The sequence below is a fragment of the Mus caroli genome, chromosome 7 (assembly GCF_900094665.2).
Source record: "Mus caroli chromosome 7, CAROLI_EIJ_v1.1, whole genome shotgun sequence".
In the NCBI taxonomy this organism is placed as follows: domain Eukaryota; kingdom Metazoa; phylum Chordata; class Mammalia; order Rodentia; family Muridae; genus Mus; species Mus caroli.
The window spans coordinates 61,064,534-61,074,671 of NC_034576.1; the positions used below are offsets into that span (position 1 = coordinate 61,064,534).

General features: G+C 40.2%; 1 pseudogene; it reads left to right on the plus strand.

The window, feature by feature from the left end:
- Positions 1–9,480: 9,480 nt before the first annotated feature.
- LOC110297948 overlaps positions 9,481–10,138 on the plus strand; it is a 2,785-nt pseudogene continuing 2,127 nt past the window's right edge.

Here is a 10,138-nt window from a genome sequence, read left to right on the forward strand (position 1 = left end):
TTTACCCTTGTTCACAATTATCTATAATAAGGCTGGCTTGTCTGGAGAGAAGGCTTTCTCTGTCCCCAATATAAAGGTTTTTCTCCCCTAATTTATTCATCACTAAATAGCACATTTTCTATCTGTTTTGCATATCAAACACCTTATTATTTATCCAAACATACATTCAATTATTCTATAAGATAAAATTGGATTGATAGGAGGGGCTGCTAAGGACCAAGCCCAGGTCCTTGTACAGAGCAAGCACATACTCTATCATTGAACCATATCCTTAGTCTAGCTGTTCCTTCTTCTGCTGCCTCTTATCCTTCTACAGCCAGAACACAAGGAGTCACTCAACAAACCATTTAATTAACCTGAGTTGCTTCTTATTAGCTAAGTTTGTTTCCCTGAGGTTTATAAGTTGAAGTCCTCACTCATAGTACCTCAGAATGTGACCTTATTTAGAAGTAGGTGTCTTGAAAATGAGTTTGGGTCACTACTGCTGTGATAAAATATTATTAACAGAAACAACTTCAGGAGGAAAGGGTTTATTCCAGCTTGCAAGTCCATCATTGAGGGAAGTCAGGAAAGGAACTCAAATCAAGATCAGATTAGGCAGAGGCCTTGGAGGAGTGATGTTTACCAGTTTGTTCCTCGTGGCTTTCTCAACCTGCTTTCTTATACATCTCAGGACCACCTACCCAGAGAGGGCATGACACATTAGAATGGTTCCACCTACATAAATCATTAATCAAGAAGATGCACTACAAGCCAATCTAGTGGGAGCATTTTCTCAATTGAGGTTCTGTCTTCCCAGCTTACTCTAGTTTGCGTCAAGTTGACAAAAACAAACAAATAAGCAAGAAACAAACGAAAAAACTAGTCTGCACACTGATGAAATCCTGAGTAGAAAGAATAATGCTTGAGGGGTCATCATATCTGATTTCACATTATTCCACAGAGCAATACTAAGAAAACAAACACTAAACTGGAACAAATGGAGACAAATATATGAAGGTGACAGAATAGAGGACCTTCATAGAAACTTATAAAGCTACAGCCACCTAATCTTCAGTAAGAGGTGCAGTGAAAATTGGGTATGTCAGCATGGATAAACAACAACAACAACAAATCTAGGATGCCAAGTCAGATGAACTCTCTGGGTGCAGTAATGGTAAGTCTGTTATAGAAGTAACTAGCAATTTTCTGATTGGATTTGGTGCTTGCTACACAGGAGAAAAGTCAAGTCTGGTACTAAAATGTCATAGTGAAGTACACTATTATGTATAATTAAGAGATGCTAATGAAAAAAGTTTAAAAAAATCAACTTTGAATGAATCAAAGGCCTTAATGTAAGATCAGAAACTAAAACTGATAGAGGAAACTGTCGGGAAAATACTTTAAAAAACAATCAATAGGCAAGGACTTTCTAAATAGGTCTCCCAGCATTTAAGAAGTAAGGCCAATGATGGACAAGTTTTGCCTCATAAAATTAAAAAGCCTTTGTACAGAAAAAGGAACAGTTAATCACGTGAAGAAACAGTGTTCAAAGTGGGAAAAAAAGTGCTAACTGTACATCTGAAAAGGGATTCATGTCTAGATTATACAGACCATTTGTTGATGTGGAGGGGACTGGGAAAGGGCCACTACAACCGGGAAAAGATCCATACAAGGTGAAGAATAAAAACCTAAGTCAGCACCAATTTTGCAGGCACTGTGTCAAAATTTCCAGAGTCTCGACTTAATGTTTACTCTTCTAGCACATGTAAGCACAGTAAAATTTTGGAAAAAGTTTTCCAGAAGACAATTATCACAACAGACCTTTAGGCATAGCTATATGGAAACTCCCTAGCAAAGTGGCAAAGCACCCATGGACTTTACAATAAGAATGAGTTCTATTAGCTCATAAGCAGTGCTCAGGGCAAGGCCTAAGAAGGAAGAATTAATAATAATCATTCAGGCACGTTCTATTGATGGAAGATGCAAGTACATGGGACCTCATTCATAAGAATGAGAGACTAAGCTAAGGATTAGAGTCTAAACAATGCTCATGCTTTTGGGGAACTCAGGAGGCTGGCTTCATATAATAGCAAATAGACTACCAGGTAACTAGACAACATCCACTCCAGCCTCCCAGATGACCAGGCTTCAGTCATTTCCTTCCTTTGAAGAAAATAGGCCTGTTTGTTTAACAGGTTTGGTTTCTCCAGTGCTTTCTGTGAGCGGTGACTTCAATTTTAAAAGCTAAACTAGATATTAAACAACCCAATAAATAAATGAGTTAATGAAAAGAGAAGAAATTTCTCAAAAGATGAAATATAAATTGCCTATAAACACATCAATAATTTTCAAACCAAGTAGCTGTCAGAGAAATGCAAATCAAAGCTATATCCAAATTCCTTTTCACTCAACTCAGAATGACAGCTAATAAGAAAAAAAAAATGTAACTAATACTGAAAAGGATGTGGACAAAAGAGAACACTTATTCACTTGTGGGAATGTAAAGTAGTCTAGTCACCATGGAAACCATATGGAGTCTTTTCAACAAACTAAAGATAGATCTAACCTACAAAGAAGGTATGCCACTCCTGGGAAGTTTCTCAAAAGTTTTCAAGTCAGGGTCAGAAAGATTATGTGTACATCAGTATTTACTATTATTCACAATAACTGAGTTATAAAACCAAACAATAGAGAAATGGATGAAGAAAAATAGGTTTAAAAAAGAGAAACTTTCACCTATAAAAAGGGAAGTTATGTCATTAGCAGGAAAATGGGTGGAACTGGCGATCATTATGTTAAGAGAACCATACCAGACTCTGAAAGGCATATATTCAGTGTTTTTCTTCCTTCCTTCCTTCCTTCCTTCCTTCCTTCCTTCCTTCCTTCCTTCCTTCCTTCCTTCCTTCCTTCCTTCCTTCCCTGGCTCTCAGGTGGTTCTCTCTTTCTGTCTCTCTGTCTCTCTGTCTCTTTCTCTCAGTCTCTCTGTCTCTATGTCTGTCTCTCCCGCTTTACCTCTCTCCCTCTCTCATCTTTCTCTCCCTCTAACTCTCTGACTTAGAGATGGCTCTCTCCCTCTCTCCCTCTCTCCCTCTCTCCCCCTCTCCCTCTCTCCCTCTCTCCCTCTCCCACCCCTCTCTTTTGGTTTGGTTTTGGGTTTTGGGTTTGTTTATGGTTTTTGGGTTTTGGGTTTTGGGTTTTGGGTTTTGGGTTGTTTTTTTTTTTTTTTTTTTTTCGAAACAGAGATTCTCCGTGTAGCCTTGGCTGTGCTGGAACTCACTCTGTAGGCCAGGCTGGCCTCGACTCGACCTCAGAAATCCGCCTGCCTCTGCCTCCCAAGTGCTGGGATTAAAGGCGTGTGTCACTACCGCCCGGCTCAGTGTTTTCTTTTGGTTTTGATTCTTGCTTTTTATGTAAATACATAAAATAGAGTTGTATGTATGATAGGAAAGTAAAAGTAGAGGAAGAATGTGGCTAAGTGAAACACAGGCAACAACACAAGGTAGGAGGGTTCGGCTATTGGGGGCAAACAACGTTTGTTTTATGAAAGCTTAGTATCGTGTACAGTGAGCATGTATAAAAAAACATAAAGATTAAAACCAAATGAAAATTGCATTCATCATTATTATTAATATATTAGGTATCACTAGTTATGAAGCGTAACAACTATATGTAGACATATGACAATTAGAAGATTATTATTCTTAAGTGTTTTTCATTAAAAAAAAGTCGAATGTGGTAGAAGATTCTTGTAATCCTGCAACATAGGGACCACAGGCAAAAACTGTTTTCCTGCATTTCTTTAAGGGATTTATTTATATCTTCTTTAAAGGCCCGTATCATCTTCATCAGATGGGATTTAAGGTCACAAGTCTCTATCTTCAGGTCTTGCTGTAGTAGGAGAGTTCTGATGGATTCTGATGGGTTCTGATGTTGCCATAATGCACTGACTTCTGTTGATTATGTTCTTGGGTTTGCCTTTTATCATCTGGCTGTCTGTGAGGTCCAGAGTTGGAGGCGGCCTCCTGGGAAGCAAAGGGGTTGTGGCGGTGGAGTAGAAGTGTGGGCTAGAAGGAAGATGGAGGTCCGATAGGGTGGGGCAGAGCTCATGGCTGCTGGTCTTGCTGGGGACCCAGCAGGTGAGGGGGTTGGGGTGGGGATGTCTCATCTGGGTATCTCCCAGGTTGGGGCAGGCCTCCCATGAGGCAGACAAAACTGTGGGGTAGGAAGTATCATTATATTTTGATAGTGAAATGTATGTCTCTATTTTTTTGTAGCTTATTTTCTGAATATTCTATCTTGCATGTGAATAGTATATATTAGGTATCACTAGTTATGAAGTGTAACAACTATATGTAGACATATGACAATCAGAAGATTAATATTCTTAAAATTAGTTAAACGTAAGTTTAATGACTAATGAAATGTCAGGTTTATTATTACATTTGAATATATTGGTCATATGTTTATATAACTTTAATATAAATATTCGTTGAATGTAACTTTACCTCAAGTTTATAAAATGTAAGTATATGTTTAAATAATAACTAATGAAATCCATCAGCTTTATTTAGATGTCGTCATACATGCAGATGTATGTGTTCTATGAATTTGTCATATAGATACCTGCAACTACCCCAATTAAATACAGAACAACTTTAACACCAGAATACTCTGGAGTAAGTTTCCTTTTATAACCATTAACTGTTCTATGCCTCCCTTTTTCATAATCACCAGCAATCAGCATGCTACTCTCATCTTTATTATTTGTTGGTTTCAAAGTGCTGTATTAGTGAAACCATATAACATGTAGCCTATAGAGACGAGTTTTCTCCACTCAGTATCATTCTCTTGAGACCCATCCAAGTTCTGTGCATCAATAGCTTGCTTTTATTGCTGACTAGTTAATTCCATGATGTGCATGCACCAGGATGTGCATGTTGGAAGTATTTGGTCTGTTCCTAGTCTGTGACTATGGATTAGAGCTATTATGCTGTGTGCATATAAATTTTAATTTATCTAAGGTAAGTGTCCTAGATGCAGTGGTTCTATTATAAAGTAAGCACACTTTATGAGAAATTATCAAGTATGATTAACAATATTCTTCTTAGTATTCCTAGTAATATCTGTGATCTCAAAAAATAGCAATGCCCTGCATGTAGGTTCTTAAAAGTTGTGCTTTTGCCCAGTGTTAGGTTTCATCAAATTTTGTTGCCTGTGGCTCTAGTTAACATTCATTTTATATGTTTTTTTCCCCATTGGCTGAATACAGCAACCACATCATTTTATGACCAAAATATACTATTTATGAGTGTGTTATTTATGTGTAAAATTCCTTTGTACATTTTCTTAAGAATGAGAATATTGAGTTTTGAGGATTTAATTTTTGAACACGCTATATCAAACATTCGCACCATGGGTTCACAATTCACGTGCCCAACCAACAGTGCTTAATGGTTTTTCTAATCCACATTCTTTCAATCTTTCAGTATCAATTGGGTTCTTAGCTTTTGTCAACGCACAATATGGTTACATTCCTAGTTCTAGATAAATTTTGCTCATTTATCTTAATTTGTTCTTTGCCTGCAGAGCTTTACTTCCCTGTTTCCCTAGTTTGAGGATGAAGCATTACCACCTTAGCCTGCACAGTCACTTGCTGGTTCTATTCTGTCCCTTCTCATATACAGATGGAATCTGCTGTTTTTGCTTCTCTAGGGTCTTGGAAGTTTTTTTTTTTTCTTCATATGATTTGTTTGAAACCCAGTCTCTCTATGGAGAACATCCTATCTTCAACCACATTATTTTGTTTGTTTTGTTTGTTTTGAGCTTTTAAAGATGAGGTCTAACACAGCTGATATCTTGAAACTGCTACAAAGCCCAGGCTAGCCTTGAACTCCTGACTTATCTGTATTTACAGTGAAGTGGTTACAGGTATGTGCTCCTTTTCTTGGCAGCTTTACTAATAAAGAGAAAAATCCCACTTGCACGAGTTTCTTTTATGCTGTCAGGTGTTCTTGAAAACCCAGTGACTTGACTGGAATGTAGGCTCAGGCTCATTGCAGATGTAGAACAGATGTGACTAAACCTGGCTTCTCATGACAATCAGCCAAGAAGTCTTTGGGAAACATGGTGCTAGAACCTGTAGGTCACTGTGATTAACTGCTCTAGCAGCTTTGAATGTAGGATGGCAACCATAGAAGATCATTTGATGACACTAATATGAAGCTAGTTTGGAGAGAAACTACCTGTAAATCTCCAGCTTGGATACAGGCCATACTTGTTCAAGATGCTGCCTCCTTATTTTCCCAACTGCTCCAAAATAGCACAGGCCCTACTTTCGCAGATTTTAAGCTTTCTCAGGGGACCTTTTGGGGTGGGGGTGGGGATTACCAGTTTTTATGAAAAGATCATTGCTAACAGAATTTTATAATACATAGTCATCTTTCCATATATGTAGGATACTAGTTTTAAAATCTGCTCCCCAGTCTTCTACTTTTATGCAGATACCAAAGCCCTAGATTCTTAAAACTCTTATATTCAAAATGTCTAGTAGTTATTACAAAATATTGCATGCTCCCATATTTTAAATCACCTGTCTTAGTTAGGGTTTTATTGCTGTGAACAGACACCATGACCAAGGCAAGTCTTATAAAAAACAACATTTAATTGGGGCTGGCTTACAGGTTCAGAGGTTCAGTCCATTATCATCAAAGTGGGAGCATGGCAGTATCCAGGCAGGCATGGTGCAGCAGGAGCTGAGAGTTCTATGTCTTCATCCAAAGGCTGCTAGTGGAAGACTGACTTCCAGGCAACTAGGGTGAGGATCTTATACCCACACCCACAGTGACACACCCATTCCAACCAGGTCACACCTATTCCAACAAGGCCATACCTTCAGATGGTGCCACTCCCTGGTCCAAGGATATAAAAACCATCACATCACCCATAGACTTTTTTTCTAATACCCAATATTACTGTTATGCTATGGAAAGAGTTTTACTACATTGTTCAGAGAATAATAACAAAGAAATATATCTGTACGTGTTCAATGCAAATCTACTTTCCCCAAAATATTTTCTAGCTGTGGTAGGTTGAATCTTGGAATACAAAGTCTGTTGACAGGGGCAGGCTGATATACTTCCAAACTGCCTCCTAATTTATTGCCTTACCTGACCCTGCTGTGCTTAGCACCCATCCTCTATCTATTAAAAGAAGGACAAACCATTCCTCTTGTCCTTTGCTTTTGTCTTGAGGGATCCATGCTTCTGTGCAACTGCAGCAAATACAGATTCAAACCCTGTCCCTCACAAAGGGTAGCGAAGCCCTGCGTGCTGACAACTCTGCTCTCTCCCACTCTATCTTGCATATTGACTGGTTAACTCTCCTCTTAGACTTGACCTTCCTGTCTACCTTGGTTCCTGTGGCATTACCCTGTGGGAATGTGACAGTCAGCTCTAACCTGATGATACTGTGTTATTGCCTTCTCCCAAATAAACTGTTCTATCCCACTTATTAGAGATACTTCCCCTAGAGTGCTCAGACCTGTGTAATAATTTACATGCAAGTCCCCTGTGATGGCTAAAGCAACTTAATAAGGTACTAGTCATCCATTGACTGTTGCCCTGGAATGCTTGTGAGACCCTAGGGGCCTGCAGGTGAGATGAGAATGGGATAATGGTGTTTGTGCTATGAGGTATTTAACAGCTTGCTTTTTGCTTTTGTACACTCACTTATTGCTGTGGGACTGGGATGAGTGAACGTTTTATTACTATATAGTGGGAAAGAGAAACAGCTGAGGGCAGTAAAACAATTTTCTTGTCCAGGTGTAGATTTCATAGATAACTGTAATGTACATCTTTGATACCCATCTTTGAGAACCCATCCTTTAGCCCCCTTCAGCACGGCATGCTGATTGACTCTAAGGCTGCTATCCTGCTCGAAGTAAGGATAGATTCAGTCAATTTAAATGTGAGTTGAGACTAAGTCTTTGGACTTTCCCAGTAGATTTGAAAGCTACAACAGCCCCAAACTGACACATCAGTAGATGACAGCTCCACTTTCAGCCGTTTAGCCATATGCAGTTCTTTCCTTGATATCTTAACTAATATTAAATCCTCTTGCCCTAAGCAGCCCCCTTTCACCTCCACATAACCACTTGCCTGAGACACTGTCCCCTATCTGCCCTACAGTGACTTTTTGCTTGCTTGTTTGTTTGTTTTTGTTTTTCAAGACAGGGTTTCTCTGTGTAGCCCTAGCTGTCCTAGAACACACTCTGTAGACCAGGCTGGCGTCGACTTCAGAAATCCGCCTGCCTCTGCCTCCCAAGTGCTGGGATTAAAGGCGTGCACCACCACTGCCTGGCTGTGACTTCTTACTATACTGCCCCCTTTGCTTCTACTCTGGTCCTTGAGTCACAAACCTGAGTCCAATGACATGTTTTTTTTTTTTTTTTTTTTTTTTTTCTGAAAGGCCTCCCTTTGCACTTAATATAAAAGTCAAAATTCTCACCAGGATTTATATACCTATGCAACGTCACGTTTCTGCTCCCCCACTTAGCTCTAGACATACATCTCCCTGCTGGACCTAGACTCCTATGACTACCTATTCTTGACATCTGCATCACTCCTAGCCTCGGTCAGGCTTATATTTAGGGCTGTTGACAAGTCTCCTGGCTTCTATCCACAGAGGCAGCAGCTGCGTGCTTACGTGTCCTGTGCTCTGTGCTGGCTCCAGCATGTTCATGTCTTCCTTCTAGGGATGACTACACTGGGATATGGTGATGTTCTTGGGATATTCTCATACTCCAGCACAGACTTGGGGAGGAGGAAGGGTGGTGGGTTTCTGAATGAATGGCAGACAGAATCCTACCTGCGTAGATTTCAATTCTAGATCTGTCCTTTTCTGAGGCCTTTGTGCAGAATAATCTCCTGCCCCATCTATGACTCTTGAGTGGTTCTCAAGATTTACTGTGGGTTGTATTCTCTTCCTGCTGGGATCTCAGTGCCATAAGTATGTTTCTTGACTTTGACAGTTTTCCTTCTCATTCCTGCTGCCCACAACAATGCCAGGGTACAATACCAGTGATGAAAAGAGGCTTACTGAACAAGATGGGTTCAGTGATCTTCTCAGGACCCAGAACCCAGGTGTCATTAAAAAGTACAGAGATTTGAGTGGCAAGCACTGGCCAGGCTACATCACAGCCTTGTTCTTGTCAAGTAAGCCTAAAGTCTATGAATTAGTCTGGTGGGCAACATCTAAGCTCAAAGTCCCACAAAACCTGGGATTGTGTACATGTGTATGTACATGCATGCGTGTATGTGCGCGTATATTTGTGTGTGTAAGATGAGCTAAGACCAACTAGAAATACTGAATTTGGATTGGTTAAGAGCATGTGAGAGAAGATTCCATACTGGTGGGGTAGTGTGACTCACAGAATCTTGGAATCTTAGCATGGAATGTAGATAGGGGGGACACGGTCTGTTCTGAGAAGGGTAAGGAGGCCTCTCACCCTGGGGTTGGCAGGGACTAGAAGGGGCAGAGTTAAAGTATCTGGTGCCAGTTTCCCTAGGTCCTCAAGGGACCTTTGCCTGAGGAGTCAGCATTTGACTTTGAAAGCAACGGGGGATTCCTAGGAGCTTGAGGGTAAGGAAATGAAATGAAGTGCTCATGTAACTACATTAACAGTGTGGACTGAATGAAGCACAGATCTTAAAAGGTGGCCAACTGACTTGAAGGCTGTGGGGCAATCCTGGAATATCTGTAAAGACAAGCAACCACCAAGGAATGAAGGGACTGGCCGACCTGGAACTGCACTAGGTTAGATGATGGAGTTGAAAGCAGAGTCAGGTGTTAAAGACTGGATTTTCTCCTAATCTTTGGCTTAGGATACTACTTGTCAACTCTGAGATGAGAGTTCTTTTGGGGAAATTCAGACACTTTAGCCCAATGTTTTTCTTATCTGGGTTTCACCCTTCAAATTTGAACCTCTTACTGGGAGTGGATATTTGATAGGGAAATTTCTCTTCTCTTCTCTTCTCTTCTCTTCTCTTCTCTTCTCTTCTCTTCTCTTCTCTTCTCTTCCCTTTCATTCCTTCTCTCCTCCCTCCCTCCCTCCTTCCCTGCCTCCCTCCCTCCCTCCCTTCCTTCCTTCCTTCCTTCC